The 27,229-nt window shown below is 36.4% G+C and overlaps 1 non-coding gene across 1 annotated transcript; it reads right to left on the bottom strand.

The window, feature by feature from the left end:
• Positions 1 to 9,322: 9,322 nt before the first annotated feature.
• On the bottom strand, positions 9,323 to 9,426 carry LOC125147355 (U6 spliceosomal RNA). The gene has a single exon (XR_007145167.1). It is a non-coding gene; the product is annotated as a U6 spliceosomal RNA (small nuclear RNA).
• Between the last annotated feature and the right edge of the window lie 17,803 nt (positions 9,427 to 27,229).

Below are 27,229 nucleotides of genomic sequence, written 5' to 3'. Positions count from 1 at the left end.
TTCTCTGCATCTATTGAAAGAAACATATTGTTCTAGGAGCCAGAAAAATAACAGCAAATAAAACCCAAAACCAGCAGAATATAGGAAATAATAAAGATTAGAGCAGAAATTAATGCTATTGAAAACCAAAAAAACCCACAAAAAAAACAGTAGAACAGATCAATGAATCCAGAAGCTGGTCCTTTGAAAGAATTAACAAAATTGATAAACCACTAGCCAGTTTGATCAAAAAGAAAAAGGAAAAGACCCAAATAAATAAACTCAAGAATGAAAGAGGAGAGATCACAACCAACACAACAGAAATAAAAACAATAAGAGAATATTATGGGTAATTATATGCCAATAAAATGAGTAATCTTGACGAAATGGACAAACTCCTAGAAACATGTACACTACCAAAACTGAAAAAGGAAGAAACATAAATTTTAAACAGACCCATAACCAGTAAGGAAATCGAATTAGTAATCAAAAATCTGCCAAAACACAAGAGTCCAGGCCAGATAGCTTTCCAGGGAAATTCAACGAAACATTTTTTTTAAAAATGAAATTTATTGTCAAATTGGTTTCCATACAACACCCAGTGCTCATCCCAACACGTGCCCTCCTCAATACCCATCACCCATCCTCCCCTCCCTCCCACCCCCCATCAGCCCTCAGTTTGTTCTCAGTTTTTAAGAGTCTCTTATGTTTTGGCTCCCTCCCACTCTAACTTTTTTTTTCCTTCCCCTCCTGCATGGTCTTCTGTTAAGTTTCTCAGGATCCACATTAGAGTGAAACCATATGGTATCTGTCTTTCTCTGTATGGCTTATTTCACTTAGCTAACACTCTCCAGTTCCATCCACATTGCTACAAAAGGCCATATTTCATTCTTTCTCGTTGCCACGTAGTATTCCATTGTGTATATAAATGACAATTCCTTTATCAATTCATCAGTTGATGGGACAATTAGGATCTTTCCATAACGTGGCTATTGTTGAAAATGCTGCTATAAACATTGGGGTACAAGTGCGCCTATGAGTCAACACTCCTGTATCCCTTGGGTAAATTCCTAACAGTGCAATTGCTGGGTCATAGGGTAGATCTACTTGTAATTTTTTGAGGAAACTCCATACTGTTTTCCAGAGTGGCTGCACCAGTTTGTATTCCCACCAACAGTGCAAGAGGGTTCCCATTTCTCCACATCCTCTCCAGCATCTATAGTCTCCTGATTTGTTCATTTTGGCCACTCTGACTGGCATGAGGTAATATCTGAGTGTGGTTTTGATTTGTATTTCCCTGATGAGGAGAGACGTTGAACATCTTTTCATGTGCCTGTTGGCCATCCGGATGTCTTCTTTAGAGAAGTGTCTATTCATGTTTTCTGCCCATTTCTTCACTGGATTATTTGTTTTTCGGGTGTGGAGTTTGGTGAGCTCTTTATAGATTTTGTATTCTAGCCCTTTGTCTGATATGTCATTTGCAATTATCTTTTCCCATTCCATTGGTTGCCTTTTAGTTTTGTTGATTATTTCCTTTGCAGTGCAGAAGCTTCTTATCTTCACGAGGTACCAATATTTCATTTTTGTTTTTAATTTCCTTGCCTTTGGAAATTTCTCAAATAGAAAATTGCTGCAGCTAAGGGAAGAAAGTTTGTTTTTTTTTTTTCCAGAGAGGTTTATTCCTGCTTTCTCCTCTAGGGTTTTGATTGTTTCCTGTCTCACATTCAGGTCCTTCTCCATTTTGAGTTTATTTTTGTGAATGGTGTGAGAAAGTGGTCTAGTTTCAATCTTCTGCATGTTGCTGTCCAGTTCTCCCAGCACCATTTGCTAAAGAGACTGGGTTTTTTTCCATTGGAAATTCTTTCCCGCTTTGTCAAAGATGAGTTGGCCATACTTTTGTGGGTCTAGTTCTGGGGTTTTTATTCTATTCCATTGGTCTATGTGTCTCTTTTTGTGACAATACCATGCTGTCTTGATGATTACAGCTTTGTAGTAGAGGCTAAAGTCTGGGATTGTGATGCCTCCCACTTTGGTCTTCTTCAAAATTCCTTTGGCTATTCGGGGCCTTTTGTGTTTACATACAAATTTTAGGATTGCTTGTTCTAGCTTTGAGAAGAATGCTGGTGCAATTTTGATTGGGATTGCATTGAATGTGTAGATAGCTTTGGGTAGTATTGACATTTTGACAATATTTATTTTTCCAATCCATGAGCAGGGAATGTTTTTCCATTTCTTTATATCTTCTTCAATTACCTTCATAAGCTTTCTATAGTTTTCAGCATACAGATCTTTTACATCTTTGGTTAAGTTTATTCCTGGGTATTTTATGCTTCTGGCTGCAATTGTGAATGGGATCAGTTTCTTTGTCTTTCTGTTGCTTCATTATTAGTGTATAAGAATGCAACTGATTTCTGTACATTGATTTTGTATCCTATGCCTTTGCTGAATTCATGTATCAGTTTTAGCAGACTTTTGGTGGAGTCTATCGGGTTTTCCATGTATCATATCATGTCATCTGCAAAAAGTGACAGCTTGACTTCATCTTTGCCAATTTTGATGCCTTTGATTTCCTTTTGTTGTCTGATTGTTGATGCTAGCACTTCCAACACTATGTTAAACAACAGCGGTGTGAGTGGACATCCCTGTCGTGTTCCTGATCTCAGGGAGAAAGCTCTCAGTTTTTCCCCATTGAGGATGATATTAGCTGTGGGCTTTTCATAAATGGCTTTTATGATGTTTAAGTATGTTCCTTCTATCCCAACTTTCTCGAGGGTTTTTACTAAGAAAGGTTGTTGAATTTTGTCAAATGCTTTTTCTGCATCGATTGACAGGATCATATGGTTCTTATCTTTTCTTTTATTAATGTGATGTATCACATTGATTGATTTGCGAATATTGAACCAGCCCTGCATCCCAGGAATGAATCCCACTTGATCATAGTGAAAAAATTCTTTTTATATGCTGTTGAATTTGATTTGCTAGTATCTTCTTGAGAATTTTTGCATCCATATTCATCAGGGATATTGGCCTGTAGTTCTCTTTTTTTTTGCTGGGTCTCTGTCTGGTTTGGGAATCATAGTCATGCTGGTTTCATAGAATGAGTCTGGAAGTTTTCCTTCCCTTTCTATTTTTTGGAACAGCTTGAGAAGGATAAATATTACCTCTGCTTTAAATGTCTGGTAGAATTCCCCTGGGAAGCCATCTGGTTCTGGACTCTTATTCGTTGGGAGATTTTTGATAACTGATTAAATTTCTTTGCTGATTATGGGTCTGTTCTAGTTTTCTATTTCTTCCTGTTTGAGTTTTGGAAGTGTTTGGGTGCTTAGGAATTTGTCCATTTCTTCCAGGTTGTCCAGTTTGTTGGCATATAATTTTTCATAGTATTCCCTGGTAATTGCTTGTATTTCTGAGAGACTGGTTGTAACAATTCCATTTTCATTCATGATTTTATCTATTTGGGTCATCTCTCTCTTCTTTGTGAGAAGCCTGGTTAAAGGTTTATCAATTTTGTTTATTTTTTCAAAAAACCAAATCTTGGTTTCGTTGATCTGCTCTACAGTTTTTTTAGATTCTATATTGTTTATTTCTGCTCTGATCTTTATTATTTCTCTTCTTCTGCTGGGTTTAGGGTGTCTTTGCTGTTCTGCTTTTATTTCATTTAGGTGTGTTGTTAGATTTTGTATTTGGGACTTTTCTTGTTCCTTGAGAGAGGCCTGGATTGCAATGTATTTTCCTCTCAGGACTGCTTTCACTGCATCCCAAAGGGTTTGGATTGTTGTATTTTCATTTTCATTTGTTTCCACATATATTTTTAAATTTCTTCTCTAATTGCCTGGTTGACTCATCCATTCTTTAGTAGGGTGTTCTTTAACCTCCATGCTTTTGGAGGTTTTTTCAGACTTTTTCCTGTGTCTACCAAACATTTAAGGAAGCGTGAACTCCTATTCTCTTGAAACTTATCCATAAAAAACCTCCATATCTTTTTATTAGAGATATTATTCCATTTACATTCAACATAATTATTGATAGGTATGTATTGATTATCATATCGTTACTTGTTTTATGGTTGTTCTTTTTTTGTTCCTTTATTCTCTTGCTGTCTTTTCTCATGGTTTGCTTGCCTTCTTTAGTGCTGTATGTGAATTCTTTTTTCTTTTTCTTTTTCTTTTTTTGCATATATACTACTGGTATATTATTTGTGATTACCATCAAGTTATTACATAACACCTTGTGCATATAGCAGTCTATATTAAGTTGACAGTTTCTTAAGTGTGAACCCATTTTTGCTTCTATTCCCAGCACGTATTATATATATGATGTCATGCCTAGTATACTTTTATGTTGTGAATCCATTAACCCATGAACTTATTTTTCATAGATATACTTATTTTTACTGTCACTATTTTTACTGCTTTAATTTTTCCTACTTTTGTTTCTCCTACTTATGGTCTATCCTGTTCACTCCAAAGGTTTCTTTAACATTTTTTATAGGGCTGGTTTAGATAGCCCTTTAACTTCTAGTTGTCTCAGAAACTCTTTATGTCCCCTCCTATTCTGAATGATAGCCTTCCTGGATACAGTATTTTTGGCTGTGAGTTTTTTGTTTGTTTGTTTTGTTTCTGTTTTTAGCACTTTGAACATATCATGACACTCCCTTCTGGACTAGGAAGTTCCTTCTGAAAAATCAGCTGATAGCTTGATGGGGTTTCCTTTGTATGTCACTGTTTTCTCTTTCTTGTTCCTTTTCTAATTATCTCTTTATCACTATTTTTTGCCAGTTTTATTACTATGTGTCTTGGTGTGGGCTTCTTTGTGTTGATTTTGTTGGGGGATGTCTGTGTCTCCTGGATCTGGATGTCTTTTCATCCCCAGATTTGTGAAAGTTTTCTTCTATTATTTCCTCAAATATATTTTCTTCCCCCTTTTCTTTGTCTTCTCTTGGGACGACTATACTGTGAATGTTACTATGCTTGAATGTGTAGCTGAGTTCCATAAATCTATTTTTATTTTTTATTACTTTAACTCTCTCCTGTTTAGCTTGATTGCTCTCCATTACTGTCTTCCAGGTCACTATCTGTTCTACTCTTTTTAGTCTAATATTTATTTTATCTAATATTTTAAATTTTATTTATTGATTTCTTCATTTTTAATTTGTTCCTTACTGGTTTTCTATCTCTTTGTTGAGGGTCTCACTGAGGTCTTTGACTCTTTTCTCTATTGCAGTGAGTATCTTTATAACCATTAACTTAAATTTTCTATCAGGCCTATTACCAATGTCTGTTTAGTTTACCTCATTTGTTGTGACTTTATCCTGTTCTTTCATTTGGGATATAGTCCTTTGTGTCCTAATTTTGTGTAAATTTCTGTGCCTGTTTCTATGTGTTAGGAAAGTCAGCTTAATCATCCACTTGTGAAAGCAGTGCTCTTATGAAGAAGACATCTGCAATGCCTTGCAGTGTCATGTCCCCCGTTAACCAGAACCTGGTGTTTCAGGGGTGTTTACTGTATGTGTTGTGTACACACTGTTGTGGCCAACCAACTTTTGCCTTCAGTACAGTAATTGGCAATGCCTCTCTTTGCTTGTTGTGGGCTTGTTTGTGTCTCTTTGCTTGTTGTTTGGTCCCTATGTTGTTAGGTGGCCAATCTGGGGCTGCCTTGGACTTTGGTTGAGTCAGAACAGGCATTTTCCAGAGATACAGAAATACAGACTTGCAGGAAAATGCATGGGTGGGTTGCCAATGGCAAGAGTCCTTGCCAATGGGAAGGGACCTGCAGCTGCTGGAGACCTAAAGAGGCAATGTTAAAGGTGGCAGATCCAGAGAAGTACATAGTGGTGAGATGTGTGGTGTTAGCAAGGTTTGCACTGATGTAATGAGAGAGGGGTCCTGCAGTCACAGGGAGTTTGAGTTTGATGCGATGGATCTGCAGTATGTGCAGGAGTAGGATCCCCAATGTTTGTAAGGGTCTGCTGTGGGAGGGGACCTGGTCCCAAGGCGTGGCTGTAGAGGCCACGTCCATAGGAGAATGTGTGAGCAGAATGTGCTGTTAGAAAGTCAGGTAGCCAGTGCTGGCCCTGGGCTGGCTCCCACGGCTATCCCATGGCTATTCATGCTGGGGAACAGGGGGAAATTGTACCTACCAATGCCTTTGTTCCTGGGGAAGTCTCCCAAGGATCCCTGCCCCTCCAGCACATGCTGTGAGATTAGTAAATACATATCTTCCACATGTACCTCAGACAATTTTCAAATTGGTGCTTCTATGCAGTATCTCTGGGATGTTATTGTGTTGTCCCTTTGATGGTGGGGACTCAGTTTCCTCTGACCCTCCTGGCTCTCACAGAGCCAAGTCTGCTGATTTTTAAAGTTACAGGTTTTAAGTGTTGCTGACTCTCAGAACTAATAAAATTCAGCCCCTCTGGTTCTCAAAGCAAAATGTCATGGAGATTCATTTTCCCTAAGTGGGCTTCCTAGTGTTAGAGTCTTTTTCTTTCCGCTCTTCACAGTTGCAGTGTTCCTATCTCTAACAGACAGTCCAGTGGACCCTTTAGCTCTGGAAGCTGTCTTTGCCCTTCCTACCCTGTTTGATGTGGCCCCTTTTCTATATTTAGCTGTGGAGAGTTTATTTTGCCAGTCTTTGGATCATTTTCTGGGTTATCTACAGTCATGTGGGTGTTATCAAATTGTATCCATGGGATAAGTTGAGCTTAGGATCTTCTGACTTTGCCGTCTTCCTTTAAAGTCAAAATATCTTTCTTGACAATGAGAAAAATTAGAGTTTAAAAGCGAATTCCTAATGGCGTTGAGGTGGCTCAGTCGGTTGCACATCCAACTCTTGATTTCAGTTCAGGTCATGATTTCAGGGTCCTGGGATCGAGCCCTGTATCAGATTCTACACTGTGTGTGGAGTCTCCTTGAGATTCACTTTATTACTCTCTCTCTGCCTCTCCCCAGGTCTCTCTCTCCCTCTGTCTTCTGCACAAACATTTTAAAAAGCTTAAAACTAAAAATAAAAGTGAATTTCTGGAAGATTATATGAAGGCAATGGACAATTAATATTTAGTGTTGCATTATTTTCAGCATTTTTCTTCCATTCAAATATATTTTATATGTTAAAACACATTATTAAAATGCTTTTTTTTATTTTGCAGAATCTAAAAGATATATTAAGCAAATCTCAAGTTTCAAACAATAAAGCAGATTCCTTTTATTTTTTAAGGAATATTGAACGCAACATATACTCCTACTTAGCAGTTAAGAATAAATATTCCTTCAGACTTCAGCCAATATTGAAGAAACTAAGTGTGACTGATTATTCATACTCTTTCAGAGAGGGTTATGTAATTGATTAGTGTGGAATAATTTTTCCAATATCTGACATTTTCAGCAATGCTCCTTCTTCAGTGACTGCTTTTCTCTATTCTATAAGGATAAATCATTGAATTATATTGGTATCAAACTTGTAGTGTAGATATTATTACAAGTTACTGTCTCATTACCTATAGTTATTTGCAAATGATAAAGTTGTGAGCTTATACCTGTGAAAAGAAAGGTGAAAAATAATGAAGTGATTTAGTAAGTTTGGAGTTAACTAGAATTAGAATAGGAAAAAGGCTTTCTTCCTAGAATATTTGTTGTTAAATTATTTATATGGAAAAATGGTAATATTTGCATACTAATGTTAACACTTGAGATGTAGTATTTCTTTTTTTTTTCTTTTTTTTTTCAACGTTTATTTATTTTTTTTGGGACAGAGAGAGACAGAGCATGAACGGGGGAGGGGCAGAGAGAGAGGGAGACACAGAATTGGAAACAGGCTCCAGGCTCTGAGCCATCAGCCCAGAGCCTGACGCGGGGCTCGAACTCACGGACCGCGAGATCGTGACCTGGCTGAAGTCGGACGCTCAACCGACTGCGCCACCCAGGCGCCCCGAGATGTAATATTTCTTAAAAATGTACCTGTCTTCTATTTACTTGCTTATTAAACATTCTTCAGCATTAAAGTACATTAAATTAAATGAATGTTCTAGAGCTGAAGATAAACTTATCTCTTTGTTTACTTATTTATGTGCCTCACCTTCTATTACTTCAAAATTTCCTCTGTTTGTCTGTCTCTCATTATCTCTTGCTCTCTCTCTCTCTCTTTCTCTCTCTTTAAACATTTATACTCCCTTATTTCTGTTTTGTTTATGTAACCAACATTTTTCTGGAATTTGCCAAAAATAATTTACCAATTTTCACTCTTCTATACACTTTTCATGGTAGAAAACTAGATCACTGTTCTGTGCATAGTTACTAAACTCTCTTGATGCATTTAGAGAAAGACATTCAGATTTGGATCTAAAAATATATTACCAAGGTTCCTGCATGTAGATGGATGAAAGCAGGAGACAGGCTGTCAGTTTTCTATTACACATTGGTAAAGATACCATAGACAGGTCAACACATCATGCTTTATATCTAGTACCACAAGTCCAATATTTCAGCAGCAAAAGGCATGATTTGATTAACATCTTCAGTTCACATTACATCCACCTAAAAGTAAAAAAAAACAAATGCTCTTGTAAGCTAAAGTTTTCAAAAGAAGTATGAAATCAGTCAACAATATTTCCTTCTCAGTGAATTTTTCTTTGTAATAGACTTTATTATAAAACAAACAATTTAATTGAATTTTTATTAACCAGTAGTTTTCCAGTATGTATCCGGCATTGTTAGGTGTTCTGCATACATTATTACTTTAACTATTACACACATGAAAGTTATTACAGTCTCCCTTATACAGATAAGGAAACAGCCCTAAATTAAATCTATATAATTAGTATGTCAGGGTTTGAAAATAATTACATCTCTTTTCCAAAGGAGAGCTCCTTTATATTAATTAGAAAAACAAGAAGCATACAGCCTACCAGCTGCCAGGATAAACAATAAAAATTTAAAAATCATGGCCTCTCATTTTACTGATTATAATTTTCCAGGTTTCCCTCTACCAGAAGTTAGCAGATATTTTTTCAGCTCTTTAAGAATTGTAAGTACTTAATTGGACAGTGTTATATATCTCCACCTCCCCAGTGATTTATCCAATTTACCATTTTCTGTTATCTCTATTTTTTTTAATATGAAATTTATTGTCAAATTGGTTTCCATACAACACCCAGTGCTCATCCTAACAGGTACCCTCCTCAATGCCCATCATCCACTTTTCCCTCCCTCCCACCCCCCATCAACCCTCAGTTTATTCTCAGTATTTAAGAGTCTCTTATGGTTTGCTTCCTTCACTCTCTGTAACTTTTTCCCCCCTTATCTTCCCCCCACCCCCGGTCTTCTGTTGAGTTTCTCAGGATCCACAGAAAAATATGGAACGCTTCATGAATTTGCGTGTCATCCTTGCACAGGAGCCATGCTAATCTCTGCATCGTTCCAATTTTAGTATATGTGCTTCCGAAGCAAGCACTGTTCTCTCTAAATGCTATGAATCCTAACTTAAAATAGAGTCATGTTTTATATGCTACAGATAAAAATGCTGTGACTACTGTGGATGATATGATTTTATATGTGGTGCTATCATAATTCAGCTAAATAATGAAAATAAATATGTGTCTACTCATACCCTTTTAGTGTATAAATTAAAGCTTAGAATTGCTTGGTATGGTGTTCAGAATATATTATGGAATGCATAGTCCTCTAAGATATTTGTTCATTGACTTCATCAAGGAGTTTAAAAATGGGTTATTTCAGGGACTTAGATGTTGTCTCTGTGGGTGGATTAAGAAGAGTTTCATGTATATTCGTAAAGCAAAAATGGTAAGTAGTTGCTTTTATATAGATAAATATATATTTCTCTGATTTCCAGAGAGAAAAATAAATATAGTTAAGAGAAAAAAGGAATTTGGGAACTGAGTAATTTGAATACTTTTCTTCATTGATTATATTCTGTACTTAATTACTGATCTCTGTCACTTTTCTTTTTAGAATTAATCAAGGAGAGTATGTAATCCCTAACTTTGGATGAAGTGGCTTAGTCATCATTGAGGTTTCTGTTAAAATGTTTTGTTCATATTCAACAAGACATGGAATATTCTATGCATTTTACTTTGGCAGTCTGTAGATCCATAAACATCAGCATAGATCTCTAAACATCAACAGGACTTGTCCAAGGTAAAATTTTAAAGTCTTAATGCATTTATTACATTTTCTATTCATTTTCAAGTAAGTTAGTCATTTTCCCTCATAGTTTTATGCATTCTTTTATTTTTAACATTGTTTGAAGTAAAAAAGTAAGCATCTGAGATCTTAGAGATCTTTGATGCATTTAGAAGAAAACATTTGAGTTTTAAGCTTTCAAAAATAGAAGCTTTTAAGGCTATGTGCCTATAATTGAAATTTTAAGAATAGGAGAATATTCAAGAGTCCTGGAGGCATTCTGTTGTCCAAAATCCTTATTACACCTGACACAGGCACTGCAGTAACCTGTTACTGCTTTATAGGAGGGAAAAGGAATTGGATGGAAGCAGGGACTCATCTATCTCTTATGAAATTATCCCTTCTCTTTTGACTCAAGTGATAACTTGAGTAATGAAGGTTTGTTTTCTAAGGACTACTGGGCAAAGAAAAAGAGATCATAGAATTGTTGACATTCTACATTAAAGATTTCAAACTTGGATCCTTCCCGTGTTCTCATTCCATTTCCCTACTGTTAACTTTTCTCTCCCCATCCCTTTCATCCAAAGTTAAGTTTAGTGATCTAGCATCTGTTTTTATTCTGATGTCAACCTTATCATGCCAGGCTGTACAATAGAGAATTTTGTTCAATAGCTCTTTGTTAAAATACAGGTAGTCTAAAGAGTAAACTAGTACAAGAAATAAGGCAGTCAAGATTTAGGAAGGAGAATGGATGTTGTATGAAAGATTTTCTGTGTGTGTGTGTGTGTGTGTGCGCATGTGTGTGTAAGAATAGCAAAGAGAGAAAGAAGGGAAGGATAAAGAGAGAGAGATAATGTTAAAAATTGTATAATGAGGGGCGCCTGGGTGGCGCAGTCAGTTAAGCGTCCGACTTCAGCCAGGTCATGATCTCGCGGTCCGTGAGTTCGAGCCCCGCGTCAGGCTTTGGGCTGATGGCTTGGAGCCTGGAGCCTGTTTCCGATTCTGTGTCTCCCTCTCTCTCTGCCCCTCCCTGCTCTCTCTCTCTGTCCCAAAAATAAAAAAATTAAAAAAAATTGTATAATGATTAATAGTAGGACATAAATAAGGTTTATTAAGCACTGGCTATGCGCTCAAGGCCATTGAAAGTGGTCATTTATTTATTTATCTATGGTATCAACTATGTTACATAATCATTATAACTATTTCCATTTTAGACAAAAATCAAGACATATTCAGTAGGTAAATTTATCTGAATGTATATAATTACTAAAACAAAATATAATGAAATTCAGGTCTGACTCTTGAGAGGTTACCAAATTCACCAGGATGGGTTGTAAGCACTTTTTGAGTTATCCAAAATGACTCTTGGTTACCTTTTTTAAATTTTATTTTAGAGAAAAAGAGAGAAAACACCAGCGGGGGCAAGGGGCAGAGAGAGATAAGGAATATTTGGTTTAATGTTTATTTATTTATTTTGAAAGAGAGACAGCTCAATCAGGAGACAGGCAGAGACAGAGGGAGAGAGAATCCAATCAGGCTCCACATGGTCAGTGCAGAGACAAAAGCGGGGCTCAAACTCTCGAACCATAAGATCATGGCTTGAGCTGACACCAAGAGTTGAACACTTAACCAACTTAGCCACCCAGGTTACCCAGGAGATAGAAAGAGAATCTTAACAGGCTCCACACTCAGTGTGGAGTCCAATATGGCAATCAATCCCATGATCTTGAGATCATAACCTGATACAATATCAAGAGTCAGACATTCAACTGACTGAGCCACACAGGTGTCCCATTGGTTTCCCTTTTGAGAGAACTACATAGTAATTGTCTTTTAATTTTTCTCTCTCACTTCATGGAATTGGACATGATTAGTAAAGAAATCTTATATCTGCATCTTAAAACATAAGAATGCTTGTTAGTAATAAACACTAAATACACCTTTGCAATCACTGAATGGATAAAAAGACACTCTCCAGGGGTGAATACTCTTGATTTAAGATAACATGTCCATATTCTGAAATTTAATCATAAATAATTTTATTTTTAGAAATGCATCTTACCAACCAGAACAACATGAAACTAAAAATCAGTAATAAGGGGTGCCTGGGTAGCTCAGTCAGTTAAGCATCTGACTTCAGCTCAAGTCATAATTTCATAGTTTGGGAGTTCAGGCCCTGCATACGGCTCTGTGCTGACAACTCAGAGCCTGGATCCTGCTTCAGATTTGTGTCTCACTCTCTCTCTGCCCCTCCCCTGGCCCAACATTAAAAAAAAAAATTAAAAACAATAATAAGAAAAAAAACCTCAAATCCAAAACCAGAAGAAAACAGGAAATAATAAAGATCAGAACAGAAATCAATGCTATAAAAAAAAACAAAAACAAAAAAAAAAAAAACGACAACAACAACAAACAGTAGAACAGATCAATGAAACCAGAAGCTGGTTCCTTGAAAGAATTAACAAAACTGGAAAGCCAATAGCCAGTTTAATCACAAGGAAAAAGAAAAAAACCCAAATAAATAAAATCAAGAATGAAATCACAAACAACAAAGCATAAATAAAAATAATAATAAGAGAATATTATGAGCAATAATATCCCAATAAAATGGGCAATATGGAAGAAATGGACAATTTCCTAGAAACATATAAACTACCACAACTGAAACAGGAAGAAATAGAAAATTTGAACAGACCCATCACAAGTAAAGAAATTGAATTAGTAATCAAAAATCTCCTAAAAAAACAAGAGTCTAGGGCCAGATGGCTTTCCAGGGGAATTCTACCAAACACTTAAGGAAGAGTTAACACCTATTCTCTTGAAGTTGTTCCAAAAAATAGAAATGGAAGGAAAACTTCCAAACTCTTTCTATGAAGCCAGCATTACCTTGGTTCCAAAACAAGACAAAATCCCCACTAAAAAAGAGAACTATAGACCAATTTCCCTGATGAACATGGATGCAAAAATCCTCCACAAAGTAATAGTCAACTGGATCTAATAATATATTTAAAAAATTATTCACCACAACCAAGTGGGATTTAGACCTGGGATGCAGGGCTAGTTCAATATTGACAAAACAATTGATGTTATACATCACATCAATAAAAGAAAGGACAACAACCACAATATCCTCTCAATAGATGCAGAGAAACCATGTGACAAAATACAGCATCCTTTTTTGATAAAAAAAAAAACTCTCAAGAAAGTAGGGATAGAAGGGCCATACCTCAAGATCATAAAAGCCATATATGAAAGGCCCAATGTTAATATCATCCTCAATGAGGAAAACTAAGAGCTTCCCCCCTAAGGTCAGGAACAAAACAAGGATGACCACTTTCACCACTGTTATTCAACATAGTATTGGAAGTCTTAGCCTCAGCAGTCAGACAACACAAAGAAATAAAAGGCATCCAAATCAGCCAGAAGGACGTGAAATTTTCACTCCTCACAGATGACATGATTCTCTATATGAAAAACTCAACAGGTTCCACCAAAAAACTTCTAGAACTGATCCATCAATTCAACAAAGTTGCAGGATATAAAATCAATGCACAGAAATCAGTTGCATTCCTATACACCAAGAATGAAGTGACAGAAAAAGAAATCAAGAAATCGATCCCATTTACAATTGCACAAAAAACCATAAATATCTGTGAACAAGTCTAGTCAAAGAGGTGAAAAATCTACACTGAAAACTATAGAAAGCTATGAAAGAAATTGAAGAAGATACAAAAAAAAAACCTTCCATGCTCCTGGATTGGAAGAACAAACATTCTTAAAATGTCAATACTACCCAAAGCAATCTACATATTCAGTGAAATCCCTATCAAAACAACACCAGCATTCTTCTCAGAGCTAGAAAAAACAATCCTAAAATTTGTATGGAACCAGAAAAGACCCTGAGTAGCCAATCTTGAAAACGAAAACCAAGGCAGGACACATCACAATCCCGGACTTTAAGCTGTAATACAAAGCTGTAATCATTAAGACAGTATGGTACTGGCATAAGAACAGATGCTCATATCAATGGAACAGAATAGAGAACCCAGCTATGGACCCACAAACGTATGGCCAACTAATCTTTGACAAAGCAGGAAATAATATCCAATGGAATAAAGACAGTCTCTTCAACAAGTGGTGCTGGGAAAACTGGATAGGAGCATGCAGAAAATGAACGTGGACGGCTTTCTTACACCACACACAAAAACAAAATGAAAAGGGATGAAAGACCTCAATGTAAAACAGGAAGCCATCAAAATCCTCGAGGAGAAAGCAGGCAAAAACCTCTTTGATCTTGGCCGCAGCAACTTCTTACTCAACACGTCTCCAGAGGCAAGGGAAACAAAAGCAAAAATGAACTACTGGGATCTTATCAAAATAAAAAGCTTCTGCACAGCAAAGGAAACAATCAGCAAAACTAAAAGTCAACCGACAGAATGGGAGAAGATATTTGCAAATGACATATGAGATATAGGGTTAGTATCCAAAATCTATAAAGAACTTATCAAACTCAGCACCCAAAAAACAAATAATCCAGTGAAGAAATTGGCAAAAGACATGAATAGACACTTCTCCAAAGAAGACATACACATGGCCAACCTACACATGAAAAAGTGTTTAACATCATTCATCATCCGGGAAATACAAATCAACACCACAATGAGATACCACCTCAAACCTGCTATAATGGCTAACATTAACAACTCAGGCAACAACCAATGTTGGTGAGGGTGTGGAGAAAGAGGATCTCTTTTGCACTGCTGACAGTAATGCAAATTGGTGCAGCCACTCTGGAAAACAGTATGGAGATTCCTCAAAAAAATTAAAAATAGAACTACCATATGCCCCAGCAATTGCACTACTAGGTATTTATCCAAGGTACACAAGGATGCTGTTTCAAAGGGGCATTTGCACCCCAATGTTTATAGCAGCACTATCAGCAATAGCTAAAGTATGGAAAGAGCCCAAATGTCCATCGATGGATGAATAGATAAAGAAGATGTGGTAAATATATACAATGGAGTATTACTCAGCAATCAAAAAGAATGAAATCTTGTCATTTGCAACTATGTGGATGGAACTAGAGTATATTATGCTAAGCAAAATTAGTCAGTCAAAGAAAGACAAATACCAAATAACTTCACTCATATGAGGACTTTAAGACACAAAACAGATAAACATAAGGGAAGGGAAGCAAAAAGTGTATAAAAACAGGGAGAGGGACAAAAACATAAGAGACTTAAATGTGAAGAATAAGCTGATGGTTACTGGAGGGGTTGTGGAGGGGGTGGTGGGTAAATGGGTAAGGAGCATTAGAAATCTACTCTGGAAATCATTGTCACACTATATGCTAACTAACTTGGATGTAAATTAAAAAAATAAATTAAACAAAAAGAAAAAAAAAAGAAAACAATTACTGAGAACCTTCCGCACAGATGTTAAACTGAGATTTGAGCACAGATCTGTATTATAACCCAATATGTGGTTGGCCATAAACAAGGTAATTGTGTTATAGCTTTTACTCTGAACATAAGTTAAACTTACAGCTCATGATTAATCATTAAAAAATAAATAAATAAATAAATAAATAAATAAACAAACAAACAAATAGACTCAAAAACAAAACACATGGAGGCTAAACAACATGTTACCACACAATCCATCGGTCAAGAAAGAAATAAAAAAGGTAATAAAAAATACATGGAAACAAATGAAAATGAAAATAACAGTCTAAAGTCTTTGGGATGCAGTGAAAGCAGTTTTTAGAGGAAAATATGTAGCAATATAAGCTTACCTCAATAAAAAAGAAAAAGCTCAAATAACAATCTTACACCTAAAGGACCTAGAAAAAGAAAAGTAAATAAAGGGCAAGGTGAGTAGAATTTAGGGAATAATAAAGATCATAGAAGAAGTAAATGGCATAGAGAAAAAAAGAAAAGAAGAAAAAGAAAGAGAAAGAAAGAAAGAAAGAAAGAGAAATGAAAAAAGGAAAACAATCAATGAAAAATTCAGGAACTTGTTCTTTGAAAATATAAACACAATTTATAAACTCTTAGCTAGACTCATTAAAAACAGAGAGAGAGAGAAAGGACTCAAATAAATAAAGTCAGAAATAAAAGAGAAATGGTAAAATAATGGTCAATACAGAAATACAAAGGATAAGAAAATATTGTGAAAAATAATATGTCAGAAAATTAGAGGTGGGAATGCAAGCTGGGAGGCAAGATGGCGGCTTAGGAGGACGCTGGGCTCACCGCACGTCCTGCTGATCACTTAGATTCCATCTACACCTGCCTAAATAACCCAGAAAACCTCCAGAGGATTAGCAGAACGGAGTCGCCAGAGCCAAACGCAGATGAGAGGCCCACGGAAGAGGGTAGGAAGGGCGGCGAGGCGGTGTGCGCTCCACGGACTGGCGGGAGGGAGCCGGGGCAGAGGGGCGGCTCGCCGGCCAAGCAGAGCCCCCGAGTCTGGCTGGCAAAAGCAGAGGGGCCTGACGGACTGTGTTCCCACAACAAGCGCGACTTAGCGTCTGGGAGGTCATAAGTTAACAGCTCTGCTCAGAAAGCGGGAAGGCTGGAGGACAAAGGGAGGGAGAGCTGCTGAGCCCCCTGATGACAGAGCTCAGTTTTGTGGGGAACAAAGGCACTCGCCAGCGCCATTTCCCCCGCCCATCCCCCAGCCAAAATCCCAAAGAGAACCAGTTCCTGCCAGGGAACTTGCTCGCTCCGCGCAAACACCCAACTCTGCCCTTCTGTGGAGCCAAACCTCCAGCAGCGGATCTGACTCCCTCCCGCTGCCACAGGGCCCCTCCTGAAGTGGATCACGTAAGGAGAAGCTATCTAAGCCTGCCCCTCCTGCCCCCGTGCACCTTGCCTACCCACCCCAGCTAATACGCCAGATCCCCAGCATCACAAGCCTGGCAGGGTGCAAGTAGCCCAGAAGAGCCACACCAAACCACAGTGAATCCCGCCCCTAGGAGAGGGGAAGAGAAGGCACACACCAGTCTGACTGTGGCCCCAGCGGTGGGCTGGGGGCACACATCAGGTCTGACTGTGGCCCCACCCACCAACTCCAGTTATATGCCACAGCACAGGGGAAGTGCCCTGCAGGTCCTCACCACGCCAGGGACTATCCAAAATGACCAAGCGGAAGAATTCCCCTCAGAAGAATCTCCAGGAAATAACAACAGCTAATGAGCTGATCACAAAGGATTTAAATAATATAACAGAAAGTGAATTTAGAATAATAGTCATAAAATTAATCCCTGGCCTTGAAAACACTATACAGGACAGCAGAGAATCTCTTGCTACAGAGATCAAGGGACTAAGGAACAGTCACGAGGAGCTGAAAAACGCTTTAAAAGAAATGCATAACAAAATGGAAACCAACACAGCTCGGCTTGAAGAGGCAGAGGAGAGAATAGGTGAACTAGAAGATAAAGTTATGGAAAAAGAGGAAGATGAGAAAAAGAGAGATAAAAAAATCCAGGAGTATGAGGGGAAAATTAGAGAACTAAGTGATACACTAAAAAGAAATAATATAGGCATAATTGGTATCCCAGAGGAGGAAGAGAGAGGGAAAGGTGCTGAAGGGGTACTTGAAGAAATAATAGCTGAGAACTTCCCTGAACTGGGGAAGGAAAAAGGCTTTGAAATCCAAGAGGCACAGAGAACTCCCTTCAGACGTAACTTGAATCGATATTCTGCACGACATATCTTAGTGAAACTGGCAAAATACAAGGATAAAGAGAAAATTCTGAAAGCAGCAAGGGGTAAACGTGCCCTCACATATAAAGGGAGACCTATAAGACTCGTGACTGATCTCTCTTTTGAAACTTGGCAGGCCAGAAAGAATTGGCACGAGATTTTCAGGGTGCTAGACAGAAAAAATATGCAGCCAAGAATCTTTTATCCAGCAAGTCTGTCATTTAGAATAGAAGGAGAGATAAAGGTCTTCCCAAACAAACAAAAACTGAAGGAATTTGTCACCACTAAACCAGCCCTACAAGAGGTCCTAAGAGGGACTCTGTGAGACAAAGTCCCAGAGACATCACTACAAGCATAAAACATATAGACATCACAATGACTCTAAACCCGTATCTTTCTATAATAACACTGAATGTAAATGGATTAAATGCGACAACCAAAAGACATAGGGTATCGGAATGGATAAAAAAAGAAGACCCATCTATTTGCTGTCTACAAGAGACTCATTTTAAACCGGAGGACACCTTTAGATTGAGAGTGAGGGGATGGAGAACTATTTATCATGCGACTGGAAGCCAAAAGAAAGCTGGAGTAGCCATACTTATATCAGACAAACTAGACTTTAAATTAAAGGCTGTAACAAGATATGAAGAAGGACATTATATAATAGTTACAGGGTCTATCCATCAGGAAGAGCTAACAATTATAAATGTCTATGCGCCGAATACCGGAGCCCCCAAATATATAAAACAATTACTCATAAACATAAGCAACCTTATTGATAAGAATGTGGTAATTGCAGGGGACTTTAACACCCCACTTACAGAAATGGATAGATCATCTAGACACACGGTCAATAAAGAAACAAGGGCCCTGAATGAGACGTTGGATCAGATGGACTTGACAGATATATTTAGACCTCTGCATCCCAAAGCAACAGAATATACTTTCTTCTCGAGTGCACATGGAACATTCTCCAAGATAGATCATATACTGGGTCACAAAACAGCCCTTCATAAGTTTACAAGAATTGAAATTATACCATGCTTACTTTCAGACCACAATGCTATGAAGCTTGAAATCAACCACAGAAAAAAGTCTGGAAAACCTCCAAAAGCATGGAGGTTAAAGAATACCCTACTAACGAATGAGTGGGTCAACCAGGCAATTAGAGAAGAAATTAAGAAATATATGGAAACAAACGAAAATGAAAATACAACAATCCAAATGCTTTGGGACGCAGCAAAGGCAGTCCTGAGAGGAAAATACATTGCAATCCAGACCTATCTCAAGAAACAAGAAAAATCCCAAATACAAAATCTAACAGCACACCTAAAGGAACTAGAAGCAGAACAGCAAAGGCAGCCTAAACCCAGCAGAAGAAGAGAAATAATAAAGATCAGAGCAGAAATAAACAATATAGAATCTAAAACAACTGTAGAGCAGATCAACGAAACCAAGAGGTGGTTTTTTGAAAAAATAAACAAAATTGACAAACCTCTAGCCAGGCTTCTCAAAAAGAAAAGGGAGATGACCCAAATAGATAAAATCATGAATGAAAATGGAATTATGACAACCAATCCCTCAGAGATACAAACAATTATCAGGGAATACTATGAAAAATTATATGCCAACAAATGGACAACCTGGAAGAAATGGACAAATTCCTGAACACCCACACTCTTCCAAAACTCAATCAGGAGGAAATAGAAAGCTTGAACAGACCCATAACCAGCGAAGTAATTGAATCGGTTATCAAAAATCTCCCAACAAATAAGAGTCCAGGACCAGATGGCTTCCCAGGGGAGTTCTACCAGACGTTTAAAGCAGAGATAATACCTATCCTTCTCAAGCTCTTCCAAGAAATAGAAAGGGAAGGAAAACTTCCAGACTCATTCTAGGAAGCCAGTATTACTTTGATTCCTAAACCAGACAGAGACCCAGTAAAAAAAGAGAACTACAGGCCAATATCCCTGATGAATATGGATGCAAAAATTCTCAATAAGATACTAGCAAATCGAATTCAACAGCATATAAAAAGAATTATTCACCATGGTCAAGTGGGATTCATTCCTGGGATGCAGGGCTGGTTCAACATTCGCAAATCAATCAACGTGATACATCACATTAACAAAAAAAAAGAGAAGAACCATATGATCCTGTCAATCGATGCAGAAAAGGCCTTCGACAAAATCCAGCACGCTTTCTTAATAAAATCCCTTGAGAAAGTCGGGATAGAAGGAACATACTTAAAGATCATAAAAGCCATTTATGATAAGCCCACAGCTAACATCATCCTCAACGGGGGAAAACTGAGAGCTTTTTCCCTGAGATCAGGAACACGACAGGGATGCCCACTCTCACCGCTGCTGTTTAACATAGTGCTGGAAGTTCTAGCATCAGCAATCAGACAACAAAAGGAAATCAAAGGCATCAAAATTGGCAAAGATGAAGTCAAGCTTTCGCTTTTTGCGGATGACATGATATTATACATGGAAAATCCGATAGACTCCACCAAAAGTCTGCTAGAACTGATACATGAATTCAGCAAAGTTGCAGGATACAAAATCAATGTACAGAAATCAGTTGCATTCTTATACACTAACAATGAAGCAACAGAAAGACAAATAAAGAAACTGATCCCATTCACAATTGCACCAAGAAGCATAAAATACCTAGGAATAAATCTAACCAAAGATGTAAAGGATCTGTATGCTGAAAACTATAGAAAGCTTATGAAGGAAATTGAAGAAGATATAAAGAAATGGAAAGACATTCCCTGCTCATGGATTGGAAGAATAAATATTGTCAAAATGTCAATACTACCCAAAGCTATCTACACATTCAATGCAATCCCAATCAAAATTGCACCAGCATTCTTCTCGAAACTAGAACAAGCAATCCTAAAATTCATATGGAACCACAAAAGGCCCCGAATAGCCAAAGGAATTTTGAATAAGAAGACCAAAGCAGGAGGCATCACAATCCCAGACTTTAGCCTCTACTACAAAGCTGTCATCATCAAGACAGCATGGTATTGGCACAAAAAGAGACACATAGACCAATGGAATAGAATAGAAACCCCAGAACTAGACCCACAAACATATGGCCAACTCATCTTTGACAAAGCAGGAAAGAACATTCAATGGAAAAAAGACAGCCTCTTTAACAAATGGTGCTGGGAGAACTGGACAGCAACATGCAGAAGGTTGAAACTAGACCACTTTCTCACACCATTCACAAAAATAAACTCAAAATGGATAAAGGACCTAAATGTGAGACAGGAAACCATCAAAACCTTAGAGGAGAAAGCAGGAAAAGACCTCTCTGACCTCAGCCGTAGCAATCTCTTACTCGACACATCCCCAAAGGCAAGGGAATTAAAAGCAAAAGTGAATTACTGGGACCTTATGAAGATAAAAAGCTTCTGCACAGCAAAGGAAACAACCAACAAAACTAAAAGGCAACCAACGGAATGGGAAAAGATATTTGCAAATGACATATCGGACAAAGGGCTATTATCCAAAATCTATAAAGAGCTCACCAAACTCCACACCCGAAAAACAAATAACCCAGTGAAGAAATGGGCAGAAAACATGAATAGACACTTCTCTAAAGAAGACATCCGGATGGCCAACAGGCACATGAAAAGATGTTCAGCGTCGCTCCTTATCAGGGAAATACAAATCAAAACCACACTCAGGTATCACCTCACGCCAGTCAGAGTGGCCAAAATGAACAAATCAGGAGACTATAGATGCTGGAGAGGATGTGGAGAAACGGGAACCCTCTTGCACTGTTGGTGGGAATGCAAATTGGTGCAGCCGCTCTGGAAAGCAGTGTGGAGGTTCCTCAGAAAATTAAAAATAGACCTACCCTATGACCCAGCAATAGCACTGCTAGGAATTTATCCAAGGGATACAGGAGTACTGATGCATAGGGCCACTTGTACCCCAATGTTCATAGCAGCACTCTCAACAATAGCCAAATTATGGAAAGAGCCTAAATGTCCATCAACTGATGAATGGATAAAGAAATTGTGGTTTATATACACAATGGAATATTACGTGGCAATGAGAAAAAATGAAATATGGCCTTTTGTAGCAACGTGGATGGAACTGGAGAGTGTGATGCTATGTGAAATAAGCCATACAGAGAAAGACAGATACCATATGGTTTCACTCTTATGTGGATCCTGAGAAACTTAACAGGAACCCATGGGGGAGGGGAAGGAAAAAAAAAAGAGGTTAGAATGGGAGAGAGCCAAAGCATAAGAGACTGTTAAAAACTGAGAACAAACTGAGGGTTGATGGGGGGTGGGAGGGAGGAGAGGGTGGGTGATGGGTATTGAGGAGGGCACCTTTTGGGATGAGCACTGGGGGTTGTATGGAAACCAATTTGTCAATAAATTTCATAAAAATAAATAAATAAATAAATAATCTAGGCAAAAAAAAAAAATTAGACAACCTAGAAGAAATAGATAAATTCTTATAAAATACAGTCTTCCAAAACTGAATCAGGAAGAAATAAAAAGCTGAATATACAAATTACTAGTAATAAAATTGAATCAGTAATCAAATAACTATCAAAACATAAAATTCCAAGACCAGACAGATTCACAGGTGAATTTTAACAATTAAAATATCTATTTAATATCTACTCTTCTCAAACTATTTCAAAAAATAAAAGAGGAAAGAAAGCTTCCAAATGTTTTCAACAAAGCCAGCATTACCCTGATACCAAAACCAGACACCAGAAAAAAAAAGAATAGCTCAATATCCCTAGATGTAAAACTCGTCAATAAAATATTAGCAAACTGTATTCAACAATACAAGAAAATGATTATTCACCGTGATCAATTGGGATTTCTTCCAGAATAAGAGGATGGTTCAATATTTGCAAATCAATTGATATGATGCAGTGAATCAACAAAATGAAAAATAGAGAATTATATTTTTAAGGTAAATATATATATTGATATACATATTTCTTTCTGCTTAAGGTAATCTATGTATAACTTCTTATGCATTCTCTCTACACATATTTCATGTGCTTAAATAATAGAAATAATAGAAATTATCTAGTACATGTGTTCAAATTTTACTTACAAGACCAAACTAAAATATGAGGAAGAAATTCAGTTTTTATAGTAAACTCTTATCATCACACTGTCTCTAGTGCAAGTATCATTTCCATCTGATTATAGATAACAATTACATAAGTCTAATATGCTAATGGTAGCCATAAAGACAGTTGCTGAAGTAGTTGTATTCTCTAAAGCAATTCTTAACTTTTGGACTTGCTAAGAGAGTGATAAAAGTAGTACTCATTTTTATCAATCAGTAGTTTCTATATGCAACCTGTTAGAAAACTTTATGATAGTTAACATAAAAGTGAATTAGTAACAGACAGTACAACATTAATTTCCACAATTTAATATCTCTCCTTAATTAAATGCCACCAAATAAATGGACATTTTGAAATACACAAAATTCAGATTAAGTTGGCAAATTTTCAGAAACTGCTCTATGAATTCAGTGTTAGACCCAGCTTTCTGTGTAACTTTCTTTACAAAAATAAGACACCAGGGAATTATAAAATATAAAGACATTTGTCAAATGCCCTTTAAATAGGCAGATATATTTAAATATATGCACCACAATATTGATAATTGATGATTGATGTTATATGAACAGAAACTCTCTAGAGAACAAAATAGGAATAGTAAACTTTGAATGTTTTTTAATTGACTCTAAAAATATTCTACTCATGTCAATTATGAACAGGATAAAACTGACTAATTCCCATATGTTATTTACAAAGTTAATATCATAATACCAATTAGGTATCATCAAATTCATTTGCACAAATGTTCATGCAATTCTTAGGGAATAAAAATGCTTTTTAGACTAATGCCTCATTATGTCACCTAAGGCATAAGGGACAATTATTCTGCAATGTACATTTTTTTAAAATTACCTATCAGTTAGCATATTCCTCCTGGCTAAAACTGTCTTTTGTGCCACAAAATAGCAGTAGATTAATTATAGCTTTAAGAATTGATCACCACAATAGTTGTGGGTGTTGTCATTCACCATGTGCTCTCTCCTCTGATCCATCACACTCAGACTATAACCAATGCTAAGAAAACAAGTATCAAATTTTTAAAATGTTTTTATTTTCAGAACATACTACTTGTTTTATTTTGTGAAACTCTTCACTGATTATTTTTTAAGATTAAATTTTCAGTTTTACCTTAACTTTCAAGGACAGCTATGTCCTCATACACAGATAACAATTTTTTAAAATAAATAAATTTATTTATTTATTTATTTATTTATTTATTTAGAGAGAAGGCAGAGAGAGAGGAGAGAGAGAGAGAATCACAAACAGGCTCCACACTGTCAGTGCATAGCCCAATGTGGGGCACAAACTCAGGAACCATGAGATCATGACTTGAGCCAAAATCAAGAGTCAGATGCTTAACCAACTGAGTCACTCACAAGCCCCTGGATAACCATCTCTTACAACCTTTCCCTCAATTCTAACATAGCATACTTTTACATTAATTCTCATTCCTCTTTTCCATACCCACAAACATGCAGTCTACTATAACTGAGAACTCTCCAGAAGCTCCAAACATCTCTTAAGAGATTAAAAGCTTCCCAGTCTGTCTTTCATTAATGTTTTTGTGAAACTAAAACATGGAAAAAATTTTAAAAAATTATGAATGAATATATTGCACAAGTTAAGAATACAAAATCTGGAATCAGACCTAGATTCCAATATTTTGTGTCTATCTTATAAATTTAGGCAAGTTACTTATTAATTATCCTTTAGTCTCCCTTGTAAAATGAAGCCATAATATTTACTTAATATAATTGCTATGAGGAATTAATTGAGTGATATGTATAAAGCACTTAGCATGGTTTTTGGCACATAATCAGTGCTTAATAAATCTTACTTAATTTAGAGAAGACAACTTAATGTGCAGTGTAAAGATGCTTATGATTCTAATAAAAATATTTGAAGAACTTTATCAACATACTTGTTTAGCATTTGAGAGGCTGACAGAAAGTAACAAGATTGTGATATCTTAAAAGTAAACTACTTAAGGGGCACCTGGGTGGCTCAGTCAGTTCAATGTCTGACTTTGGCCTAGGTCATGATCATGGTTCACAAGTTTGAGCGCCATGTTGGGCCCTGTGCTGTTCAGACACTGGAGCCTGCTTCAAATTCTATGCCTCCCTCTCTCTATACCCCTCCCCTGCTCATGCTCTGTCTCTCAAAAATAAATAAAAACATTTAGAATAATTTTAAATAAATAGATAAATAAACAATTTTAAACATTTTTACATTAAATAAAACTTCTTAATGGAATTTTTATCTTGTTTGTTATTGATAATTATGAGAAAATTTTTATGTTTTTCAAAGTAGAACATTTGAGTAGTTTCAGTAATATGCAAACAAGTTGAGGAAACTAAATGCATATAATGTAGAATGTTAACTTTGAAATAAAAATTCAAATGCACATACGTATATAGAGTGGTTAAGGGCTAAGTGGATGAGCTAGCAATGGGTAACTAATCAGGAAAAGATGTTTTTTTTTTTAATTTTTTTTTCAACGTTTATTTATTTTTGGGACAGAGAGAGACATAGCATGAACGGGGGAGGGGCAGAAAGAGAGGGAGACACAGAATCGGAAACAGGCTCCAGGCTCTGAGCCATCAGCCCAGAGCCCGACGCGGGGCCCGACGCGAGATCGTGACCTGGCTGAAGTCGGACGCTTAACTGACTGCGCCACCCAGGCGCCCCAGGAAAAGATGTTTAATATAGCGATGCAGGGTAAAGATGTAGATACATACATAGATAAAAGTTATGACTATAATGTACCAGTAATAAATGTAATTTAGAAAGTTTGAAGGAATAAAAGATGTCACAAGTTCATCAAAAATAATTTATCATATAAAATTCAAGAAAAAAGGACAATAAATACCTTGGATTTCTCCACCCAGAGAGTCATTAAACTTAGTGCATTACCAATTGTCTGACATCTTACTATTCATATGCTGGGTAAAAAGATACATATTGCCTATGAAAATAAAAAGTGCACTAGGGATGATGTTTTATTAAAAACTACTATGTATAATTAATTTTTTCTGTATTGTAAAGAAAACAAACACAACTGAATTAAAATTGAATTTCTATACTTCCGATAAATAATTTTCACCATGAAAGACAATTTCTGAAGAGATGACAGTAAGATTAAGACAAAAAGTTTATGAAAAACACACCTAAGAATGCAATTCATTTATTTAAACTTTTTTTTTAGAAGTGTCAACATTTATTGTTACTGATTATAATGGATTTGGATTTCTTTCGTCTTTACTATTGCTGGGTATTGTTTTAATAGTTGAATTATTTCTCTATCTAAGGCTTATACTTTACTTTCTGTTTTACATAACATAATTAATAACATGGACCCTAAAGTCAGACCTCCCAGATCGAATTACAAGTTAGTCACTTATAACTTTGTTAATGTAATCAACTCATTTAAATTTTCTTCAGTGTTTCTATGCATTGAATGAGAATAATAGTACTATATCTGCCTCACAAAGTAAGTCCTATGAAATAGTTAACTACTGTTTTAATTATTACGTAGGTTATTCTGTAACCATATAAGTAGTGAAATTGCTTGGCATTCATCGACTTAAATACTGTCTATGCTAATCACTAGTTCTTGTACGGTGACTTTGCTATCCTTAAATTATTTTGATTCACATCTTAAAATTTTCAACAGTATCACATGCATTGTATATCTAATTTTTTTTCATGTTTGAAAATTTTTGCCTGTTGCAGTTATGCTTAAATTACTGGATAGAATATCCTTTGGATATCTTGGTATATTTTCAACCTGGAACTCTATAAATATTATTTTCTGATATTGAATACTGCTATGAAAATTTTAGGAACAGCTCATTTTTACCTTTTGTATTTAATTTCTTTAGTTTGTTTTGATTGCATAAAAAAAGTATTCTCTTGCCTTAATATTCAACAACTTAATTCAGGTTTGTCTTAGATTTGAACATTATAAAAATGAGAAATTTTCTGAAACTGTGTTCGCTGTATCTGCACATTTTGTTTTCATTGGATAAAACATCTGAACCGACCATTTTGGGGAAAAACAATACAAATGTTAAACAAGCACAAAATTTTACTCAATCTTACCAATAATCAGGGATGCAAATTAAAATGAAGTGAGCTTAACTAAATATTGAAATTGTTATAATGCTTGTTGGAGTTTTAAGAGATTGATTTATTTTTTTCTTCCTTACCTGAAGTCTAAGCAGGAAATCAAATAATAGATTTCAAGTATTCAGCTACATGACTGCTAAAGGCTTAAAT

Source organism: Prionailurus viverrinus, chromosome D1 (assembly GCF_022837055.1).
Source record: "Prionailurus viverrinus isolate Anna chromosome D1, UM_Priviv_1.0, whole genome shotgun sequence".
NCBI lineage: Eukaryota > Metazoa > Chordata > Mammalia > Carnivora > Felidae > Prionailurus > Prionailurus viverrinus.
The sequence above is the reverse complement of the archived record's forward strand: the minus strand, read 5'-3'. Positions and strand labels throughout refer to the sequence as shown.